Source organism: Xenopus laevis, chromosome 2S, assembly GCF_017654675.1.
Source record: "Xenopus laevis strain J_2021 chromosome 2S, Xenopus_laevis_v10.1, whole genome shotgun sequence".
Taxonomy (NCBI): domain Eukaryota; kingdom Metazoa; phylum Chordata; class Amphibia; order Anura; family Pipidae; genus Xenopus; species Xenopus laevis.
The window spans coordinates 126,735,964-126,747,506 of NC_054374.1; positions in this window are offsets into that span (position 1 = coordinate 126,735,964).

The window sequence follows — 11,543 nt, forward strand, 5'->3', positions numbered from 1 at the left end:
TTCGGAAAATGAAGCACTCTGAGTGCCATCCCGCAGGTGATTTTGATTCTAGCTGGCGGGGAGGCAGTTCAAGGCGATTAGTCGCCCAGAAGAAGAGGCGGTTTATCACTGGGCGACTTAAATCTCTCCGAATCTGAGCTTGTGTCTCTGCCCTTAGGATGGTGGCAGACGGGGAGACTAGTTGCCCAGGGAGAAATCTTGTCTACTGCAGGCGACTAATCTCCCCGAAATGCCTTCCTGCCGGCAAGAATACGAATCTCCGGCAGGATGGCATACAAATTGCTTCCTCCTTGGGTGACTTCAAAAATCCAAAGCGATTCGCATTCTTGCAGCCTGGAAGGCATTTCGGGGAGATTAGTCGGGCAGAGTAGACTAGGTGAAGCTCACTAGAACAATTACCAAAACATATAATCCATGCAAATAGCTTTGTACATTTCATGCACAAAAAGCACTTCATAAGTTTGGATGGCTGCTTTGTAGACCATTGTCTGACTGTGCTGTTGCCTCCGTGTATGTTTGATGCCTGGTGCGTGTGTGAGCTACAAATAACATGCTATTAACAGCACCATTTATCTATCATTACATCCTATAAGTGTGTGTAAGCGCTGCTTCAGGAAGTTGTTACATCAGTATGTACTTTGTATAAACGTGGCCATGACTATGTTACAGGGTTTCTATGCAAAATAATTACATTGCAGGCAATTAGGAGCAGTACATACTGCAAGAAAGGATTATTATTCTTCTTTATGGCTCCTCTTATGAGACATATATACAAAGCAACTGTGCTTATATTGACTTTATATCTATCTAGAAATGCGCCATAAAAACATCATCTCCCATACAAATACATATAATATGTGAGTATTATAGTTGCTATATATATATATATATATATATATATATATATATATATATATATTTTTAGTGTAAGCCTTCATCTGACTATGCCACCAGTTATATTTTAATATGTATTTGTTCAAAAATGTAGGCAAGGGAAACTTTTTTTGTATAATAAAAGATAATTTAATACTAAGTAACTATCCAATAAACATTAGCGAAAAAGATATCTGGTTTAAAATTCCTACCGAAAGCAGTATCTGTCTGGCTGTTTATATTCTCTGGACTCCAGGAGGCACATTTATCAAGTGTCGAATTTGGAGGGTTAATAAACCCTCGAATTCGACCCTCTAAGTTAAATCCTTCGAATTTGAATATCGAATTCGAAGGATTTAGCGCAAATCCTTCGAAAGATCGAAAAATCGACGAATAAAAATGATAAAATCCTTCGAAACGAACGATTCAAACGTTTTTAAGCAATCGATCGAAGGATTTTTCTTCAATCAAAAAAATTTATGAAAAGTGCTGGGGAAGATCCCCATAGGCTAACATTGTACATTGTTGAAGTATGTAGTTGAAGTATTTTTTAAAGAGACAGTACTTCGACTATCGAATGGTCGAATAGTCGAGCGATTTTTACTTCGAACCGTTCGAGTCAAAGTCGAAGGTCATAGCAGCCTATTCGATGGTCGAAGTACCCCAAAAAAATACTTCGAAAATCGAAGTTTTTTTCATTCCAATCCTTCACTCGAATTTAGTAAATGTGCCCCCAGGTTTTGGCTCCTGAAATGATGTAGCAGAAGACAGATGGAGGAGAACTGACAAGCTAAATAGTTTCAAGAGTCAGATCCAGAGAACAGAAAGGGATAGAAAAATACTATCAATTGCAATTATATCTAGAAAAATTATAAATATATAGAAAAAACTATTTTGGGGAATGCATTTCAGCAAGCTGCAGCTAGGGTTGCCACCTGGCCGTCATTTAACCGGCCTGGTCGGTAAAAATGATGGTTGATCCCAATGTTATTAATGGGGAAAAAAGGTAAATATATAGGAAGGCCGGTATTTTTTTCCAGAAAAGGTGGCAACCCTATCCAGACCTGTGTATGTGCATGATCTATTCTAGGGGAGTCAGCAGTGCCTGCCCTGGTTGGGTAAGGAAGATTGATTTTACAGAAGAGGTGTGCAGACCTTCTAGGGTACATTGTTTTTCTTTAGTCCTTTTAAGACTGATGTTTATTGCAGACGCCACTATTTTCTATATCAGCTATGCCAGGTTTGGGAGAAGCCTATGCAGCTTGAACTAGATATATTTACTGTATAAAAACAAAGGGATTGGTTTCCAGTCATTATAGTGCAGGGGTCCCCAACCTTTTTTACCCGTGAGCCACATTCAAATGCAAAAAGAGTTGGGGAGCAACACAAGCATAAAAAAGTCCCTTGGGGTGCAAAATAAGGGCTGTGATAGGCTATTTGGTAGCCCCTATGTGGACTGGTAGCCTACAGGAGTCTCTACTTGGCACTATACTCAGTTTTTATGCAACCAAAACTTGCTTTCAAGCTTGGAATTCAAAAATAAGCACCTGCTTTAAGGACCCTGAGAGCAACATCCAAGGGGTTGGAGAGCAACATGTTGCTCGCGAGCTACTGGTTGGGGACCACTGTTATAGTGGATCCATACTGCACACATTGCTGGATTTTGTATCCACTACTGTCATAATCACGACCCTACCCCTATCCCATCAGCGCATGTGCAGTGCAATCTTTGTACATGCGCCTATTAGATAAGAGAGGGATTCCCCCAGCTCCACAGTGGGATTTGTTTACATGGGTTGGAGGTAGGTAGATTAGGCATTTTTATAATGCTGACCATATATATTAACATTTTAACCCAGTTTGGCCGCCAACAGTAAGGGCCACACTGGAATGATCCAATTATTTGGCACCTGGTCAAAAAAATATAGAGGACTATATTCATGCATCAATGTGTCTTCACCCAATGGGATTTTCAGACTGGTCCAATGGATATTTGTCTGGTTTCATACAGAGGCGGCTAAGCTGTTAACTCGCCAGCATATGGCCAACTTAAGTTTCCCTTATTGATCTGCAATAACTTTACCTTTCTAATGCATTCTTTGGACTGGCATTGGTATAACTAGTTGATGGGAAAGGAGAAAGATCTAAAATATCTAAAAGATCTATCATCAGGACAACAAAAAACATATCTTTTACCACTTTATTATGGGTCTCAGAGCCCTTTCAGTAAGCAAAGTGTATGTAGAGTCAGGACAAATCACATTCGCCAGAATTTATTCCCTCTTTAGCACTACCTGCCTGAAATCAAGAAAATCCCCAAAAACATACAAAAGCCAAAAAGCTACATTGCCCGCAACCTGCAGAGAGCTACGTGCAGGATGTTAAAAGGGATCCTATCATCGGAAAACATGTTTTTTTAAAAACACATCAGTTAATAGTGCTACTCCAGCAAAATTCTGCACTGAAATACATTTCTCAAAAGAGCAAACATATTTTTTTTTTTCAATTTTGAAATCTGACATGGGGCTAGACATTTTGTCAATTTCCCAGCTGCCCCATGTCATGTGACTTGTGCCTGCACTTTAGGAGAGAAATGCTTTCTGGCAGGCTACTGTTTTTCCTTCTCAATGTAACTGAATGTGTCTCAGTGGGACATGGGTTTTTACTATTGAGTGTTGTTCTTATATCTACCAGGCAGCTGTTATCTTGTGTTAGGGAGCTGCTATCTGGTTACCTTCCCATTGTTCTTTTGTTTGGCTGCTGGGGGGAAAAAGGGAGGGGGTGATATCACTCCAACTTGCAGTACAGCAGTAAAGAGTGATTGAAGTTTATCAGAGCACAAGTCACATGACTTGGGGCAGCTGGGAAATTCACAATATGTCTAGCCCCATGACAGATTTCAAAATTGAATATAAAAAAATCTGTTTGCTCTTTTGAGAAATGGATTTCAGTGCAGAATTCATTTTGAAAAAAAATGACAGTTTTCCATGACAGTATCCCTTTAACAAGTGACTCGTTCACTTTAGGACACCTCTTGTGTATTTGAATGTTTGGGTTGTATAATACTGACACTGTTGATCCATGACTTAAAGAAGCAAGGCGTGTGTAGCCAGCCTAATCCAACAGAGGCCCTTGGAAGAGGATACTCGAGGCCTGAGATAACTTGTTGTACATCCAAATGAATAAGATCTTCAGCCCTAGAGAGATCAGAGGAAGTTGCATGAGCATTTAAATGTTTAGTCATAGCCAAACTGATGGGACACATATGGAAATGTGTTATGGCTGCTTTTAACCCTCTCTGAGCTTTGTGGCAGTAGCTGTCACATAACTATCCCATCCTCATGTGCAAACACCTTTGTGCTCACACATTAGTGTAGTAATAACGTGACTTTTACAGACACATAATAGCAGTCTATTTGAGCCGTGTGTTTCTCCCTGTTAGTGCTTTAACGCTAGCAATTGTGCAAGAGGAGCCTTCAACAGCAGCAAATCATTTACAAGAATAGATTTTTTAGCTTTTTAATTATATAATAAGCATTTCATCTGCAAATTCCAAAACTCCAAAAGCTCAGAAGGCTTTCTTTTTATACGGCACAATTTTTCGGCTAATTTGTGGCCATCTGTCTGCATGAACCATACGGAACAATTAGGCTGAATGACTATATTATTATTATATAGTATTTGAAAATTCCTCTCTCCCATCTGTAATATTATGTGCAAGCAGTGTATACAGATAACACTGGGAAGAGAAGATTTTCTTCAGAGATAGAAAAAAAAACGAAGGCCCATTTTCAGGCAAAGTGAAACAAGGCAGTTTCATTCATCACTACTCACAACATAAGGGCTCTTACTCACGGGCGTTTTCTCTGCGTTTGTCAAACCACAGCTTGAAAAAACGCATTCATTAATTGATTCCATTAAATTCTGCCAGGCTGTCCTCATGAGCGTTATATTATGCATTGCCAGTACAAAGCATATGGCACTCAGAATAATAGCCATTTCTTCCCAGCAGGTCTGGACTGGGAGTCAAACTAGGTCCTGGCATTCCAAGTATAGAGAGGTCCAATCATCTCCCACCAGCCCACTAAATCCTGACTTTCTATGGCATCTTATGGCAGCCCCTCTGGCATTTGCCAGAACCCACAGATTACGAGTCCGGGCCTGCTTCCCAGCTATCAGTTATGGTTCCATGAAATTTTAGGGAAGATGCTACATTTATGTTGTATAAAGCTGACATTATCAGTCATAAATATTCTGTTCATCTGCCAATGACCCTCTCCCTTTACAACCTGCAATGTTGTCTGCACTGCCTCATGTGGATTAAAGTAGCAGCCTCTTTTATTAGCACAATTTTATTGCACAAGGTATATCAGTTGGACTTTGCCTTTCCTGTTCAACAAAGCACTAAAATGCATCCCCTCCTGGGCATTTGTGTGATGATTCAATGAGTGCGTATGAAAGCAAAACCTTTTTCAGAAAAATCTGCTGTGTCATAACACTTTATATGCTGCTGTCTACTGAAAGCAATAGAAAAATCAAAGGATTAACAAGTATATGTGTATGGTTTATAAACATGAGCCATAAATATCCGATAAAGGATTTCCTTATAAATGGTACTCAGTGATGTCATCTGTTATAATCACGATTTAGTGATGTAATTCCAGTAACAGGACTTACTGAAACTTGTGTGCATTAGAGGTCACCTTGGAGTTCCATGACATGTGCAATAGGACTCGGCCATTGGTTGGCCACTGACATGGAACTCGCTGGTGACTTATATTCTTATATTTTCCATGAGAGGCCAAAAAACCAGAAAACCAACCATTTGTTACCCACGTACAATCACACTACAAAATATCCCCTGCATTAAATTTGTTTACATACATACACAAAGAAATTTCCCCAACCTCCTCCAAAATGAGCTGCTCTACCTTCTGATTTAAATAGCAGTTGTTTATGCATGAAAGTCTAGTACACCTTGAATTTTATGAGTATTTTAGCAGATCATATAAGAGCACAGGGAAATTACAGAAGTTACTATAGGTCAGATTGAGCAGCTCAACTGTGGCAGGTCACTAGGTCTGCTTATACCAAAGGAAGTGACTTTGCTGGAATTGCTGGAATATCCTTTTGCCAGAGATAACAAATATGACGCAAGCTAAGTTCACAGTACAACACAAATCTAGTGTTATGCAAACCATTGTTATGAAATAGAACATTTTTGTACTACATTCTTAGATGTCATGTGAACGATGAACAATCTGTTAGTGCTCTATAATTAGGTTAGTTAATGCATCAATAATTAATGACACAAACTGAATGTATACATTTTTTTATTGTTGGAAAAACTGAATATACTGTAAGCGTGGAATACAACAAATTCTGTGGGGATTTCAGTTTTTAAACTGGGATTCATGCAGTTATAGCTCACACCATCAACTCTTTCATTAATGTTATTATAAGGCCATTGTACCTTAGCTGCCATTTTCACTCTGGATTTATTAAAGGGAAATATTAAGAGCTAAATGTGGAGTTATTTTCTTCTAGCTTTTATGAAGGTGTTTCTGGTTCAGAATGAAACCCAAGCCTCCATTATTCTTGGGTTTGAATACAACCTTCCTTATGTTGACCACTACCATAGTCCTTGTGTTATTCTCTTAAAAGAAAGAGCAAATATATAACTATACATAGCTACTATGTTACCAGGAATCCCCTCTTGATTTAGGTTTAACAGAAATCATTGATACAATTATACCAGCACAGATTTCCCCGTGCACAGTCCAGTTAAAAAGAAACATTTTACTGTATCAATGACCTTTAAAAATAGACAGAAAGACATGTTGCTTCTCTGTGTAAGAGGGTTTGGTGCAGAATTAAGTATGAATCTCTCAGCAGGGTGCTGGTATAAAGGTCCACTTGTAGCAAAGAAGCGATGCTTGCATTCACTTTAAAGATTAATGTGCTTCAGTTACACTTGGCTAGAGCATCAATATTTCAGTTGGTGCTAAGAACTTATGTGAATTGTAACAGAAATAAAATTTGTATGAACTTGCAATGCCACCCATGGTTGCAGCACTGGTTATTATTAAACATACTTAAAATATAAAATATAAAATAAGGGTGTTACTTCAAAGCCTAATTAAGCAACATTTTCTATAAAGGCTGCTACAGAGGCAAAATGCCCAGAAAAAGATTCCAGCATAATCATTGCTAGCTTGTCAATGCCCTGTGTTAATAGAAAACAAGACTATTCTGCAAGAAAATGGTCCTTGAAAACATTAATTAATGGTACTGAATGTGCTATAGCTTTAAGACCAAGAGTCAGTAATTTCCCTTGGGCTTTGTATACAAAAGAAGATCATTGGGCAATTCTGCAAATCTGCAATTAAAGGAGAAGTAAACCCAAAATTTAGAACACCCCTACCCTACATAGATCCCCCTCCCTCCTCCCCCCCAGCCTAGCTGCTACCCCAGGCAAATGCCCCTAACTCTTTACTTACCCCTCAGTGCAGATTCTGCCCAGCGGAGTTCATTGGCGCCATCTTCAGCTGCTTTGGTAACCTTCGGAATGAGACCGGCGCTTCGGCATTTTCGTGAGTTTCGGCGCATGCGAAATTGTTGTGAAACAGAAAGTTACTCCAACTGCTCATGCGCGGCTACGCCGGTCTCATTCTGACGATTACCGAAGTGAAGATGGCGCCCGTGAACTCTGCTATCTTCCATAACCCTGTATTCCCTCACTTGCTAAAAAGCCCTCCAACCCCTTCTTTAGGGTGGTGGCACACGGGAAGAATAGTCACCCAGTGACAAATCTTCTCTACTGCGGGCGACTAATCTCCTCAAAATGCCTTCCCATCGGCAACAGGCCTGGTTTTGTGGCAAAATTTTAGGGGCGGCATGCCGCGCAGCCACATTAGGAATGCAGTGTTCCCCAGTGCCACATGAGCGGCCCGTGGGTGCTAGGACTGTGAGGGCTCTGATGGCGGGCGCCGCTGACGCAAATACATATTGCCAGCAGGATGGCATACGAAACACTTTGGGTTTCAGAAGTCGCCCGAAGTTTCCTAGTGAGGCTTGTTGTTAAAGTGCTGTTCAGCTATAAGTTAACTTCATGTTTTCAAATTGGCAGTTACAGACCCCTGCAGCAGGGCCGTATTTATATATAAACACCAGAGGCCATGTGCATAGGGCAGCAGGTGTCTATATTATTGAAAAAAAATAACGCCCATTTTTGTGGCAATACCCCCTAATTACCATGTCCATTTAACAAAATTTGGCAGGTCATGAAAGTATGTATGTATGTATGTATATTTTTATTTGTATAGCGCTCCTTGAGGGCAAAGCACTGTACAGCAAAACAATAAATTAGTAGTAACAAACAAGAGGTCATTGGAATAAAAAGTAACAATAAGTGCATTATTAGAAATACAATTCACATAAATATAAAAAATATAATTACAATACAGATTAAGTGTTTAGTGTCAAGGAAACAAAAGGCTAGAGGACCCTACCCCGTAGGGGTATTAAGGTGCTACAGGTTACAGTTTGTTACACTGTTATATAAGTGCCAGTTCCCAATTCAGGTGTTATCCAGGTGCTCCCAGAGGTAGTCTTTGAGTTTTGTTTTGAAAACATTGAAGGAGGATTCTCTCCTGAGAGAGAGAAGGGTTTGATATGGGAAACAGCAGTAGTAGTGGGGGGTACAACCAAGCGGTTGCTCTGAGAGGAGCGGAGGTTTCGGGCAGGAACATATAGAGAGACAAGAGATGAGATGTAGTTAGGTGCAGAGAAATTAAGGGCTTTGAAGGTTATGAGAAGGAGTTATTCTTTGTTTTATAGGAAGCCATGATAAGGACTTCAGCAGCGGGGGGGGGGGTGGAGGGGCCTGTACCCTTTTGGATAAGAGGAGGATAATTCTGGCAGCAGTGTTTAATACAGACTGTAGATGGGAGAGATGGGAGTTAGGGAGGCCAGTTAGTAGAAGGTTACAGTAATCTATTCTGGATAGGATGAGAGCATGTGTGAGCGTCTTGGATGTATCAGGTGAAAGGAAGGGACAGATTTTGGCAATATTGCGTAAGAAAAAGTGACAGGTTTTGACAGTGGTGTTAATATGATTAGAGAAGGAGAGAGAGGAGTCAAAGATTACCCCCAGACAGCAAACTGAGTAGACAGGTTTAATGAGCATGCCATCAATAGAGATAGTAAATAGGGGAGTAGGACCAGGCTTGGTGGAAAGATGATTAGTTCAGTTTTTGTTAGGTTGAGTTTGAGGTGGCGCTGGTTCATCCAATTTGAGATAGCCAGGAGGCAGTTAGAGATCTGAGCCTCTGTTTCAGCTGTTAATGAAGGGGTGGATAAATATATTTGGGTATTATCAGCATACAGATGATAATTAATGCCAAATGAATGGATGAGATCTCCCAAAGACAGAGTGTACAGGGAGAACAACAGCGGACCAAGTACAGAGCCTTGCGGCACCCACACATTAAGTGGAACTGGAGATGAAAGTATGAACACATTTCTGGGGTTTTTATGTGTTATTACAGTTTTGCTACTGAAGGTGAATTACCCTTTAGGGCACAGGCACACGGGCAGATTCGGGACAGTTGGGAGGTATGGATTACAGGGCCCATTACAGGGAAATGCAGAAGTAATGTTTTCAGTGACTGTGCGTGACATCATTCCATACTTTGGGGGGTGCTGTAAGGTTCGGTACCTAAATTAGACCTAATTAGGGCCGTGCACTGAAGTCAAATAACTATAACACTACAATTTTACTTTGTATTATATGTAATTATATTCCGTCTGTCTCTTTTTTATCTTCCAGCCTCTCATTCATACCACTGCCTGGTTGCTAGAGTAAAAGTTAGCAACCAGAAACTGCTTAAATTCCAAGCCAGAAGCTAAATAATTCAGACACTGCAAAATAAAAAATCTCTTGCAAATTGTCTTAGCATATCACCATCTACAGCATACTAAGAGCTAATTAAAAGGTGAACTACCCCTTTAACCAATACTTTTAAATTATTGAGCTTGCATTTTCTGCAGCCAAAAGAGGAACAATAAGGACGAACTGGGACACTGGATTGAAAAACAAGCTTATTTCTGAATAATTCAGCATGTAGCAATTAATTCACGTGGGACGATTGATGTCGGAGAAAAAACATGCAGGGCAGGGAGGATGAAGAAATCACCACTATCTGGATGTTTGTTGTAACAAACTACTGCTGCAGACCATACTGCTCTCTGGCTTTACAGTAGTGAAAGGAAGAACTGAAAGAATGAATTGGGGAAGTGGAAAATATCAATAACCACAGAAACGTCACAAAGGCAGTGTAGCGTTAAAGGCTTGCATGGCAAGCAGTTCATTTAGGCTGGGGGTATAAAATAAATATACAGAGAAAAGGTGTTTATTTTATTATTACCTTCTTTAACATACATAGTAACATAGTAAATTAGGTTGAAAAAAGACACACTTCCTTCAAGTTCAGCTATTTAAACATATATATAACTTGTCTAACTGCTAGTTTAACTTACCAAGAAAGAGAAATGTTGTTATATATAGGGTAGCAGTTGACTTTGACCTGCCAGAAGAATATACCCCATTCTATACCCAAGCAAACATGATTTGTATGATGAAGCTGGCCATATTGTGTAATGACATGGTTTTGGCTTATTGGATAAAAACTATAAATACATATTAAAGTAGAAAGTAATAAGCAGCATGTACAAGTGTCAGACACAGCACAACAGAGGTAGCTTTTTTAGATAAGTTGATTTATTTTATCTACACCATCATGCATCAGGCTTTGTGTACATGTGTGCTTTGTCTGTACCTGCCTTGCACTCAGTTCTGTTGCAGATGTATTATGCTCAAGTAAGCAGTAAATGAACCAAAAAGTAGTGCTTGTTCTGCGGTTCTTTTTGTGCATTACAAGTTGCCTGCACCGAAAGAAAGGGAGTAGCACAAAACATGTTATATATATATATATATATATATATGTTTAAATTGTGGACAGCACTCCGTCTAGAACCAATACCTGGGTGCACGGTAAGGAAATATATAATATAGAAAGAAAGACCAGCAACACCAGGATTTTGCAAAAAAAATTCAGACAGTGTTATTGCATATGTAATAACACTGTCTGAATTTTTTTGCAAAATCCTGGTGTTGCTGGTCTTTCTTTCTATATTATATATATATATATATATATATATATATATATATATATATATATATATATATATATATATATATATAAGCAATGCAGGATGACGGCACACCAAGAAGTTACAGCAACACAAACGTTTTGAAGATAAAAAGGAGGTTTATTGGTCCAATAAACCTCCTTTTTATCTTCAAAACGTTTGTGTTGCTGTAACTTCTTAGTGTGCAGTCATCCTGCATTGCTTATCGAATTTTTTCCAGACTGGCACCCAAGTTTTCATTTTGCTTAGGGTGTGCGTCCCTTACTCTCTCTCTCTCTCTCTCTCTCTCTCTCTCTCTCTCTCCTCTCTCTCTCTCTCTCTATATATATAAACTAGGGATGCACCGAATCCGGGATTCGGCCAAATTAGAGGCAGGTAGGGTAATCGCGTGACTTTTTGTCACAAAACAAGGAAGTAAAAAATGTTTTCCCATTCCCACCCCTAATTAGCATATTCAA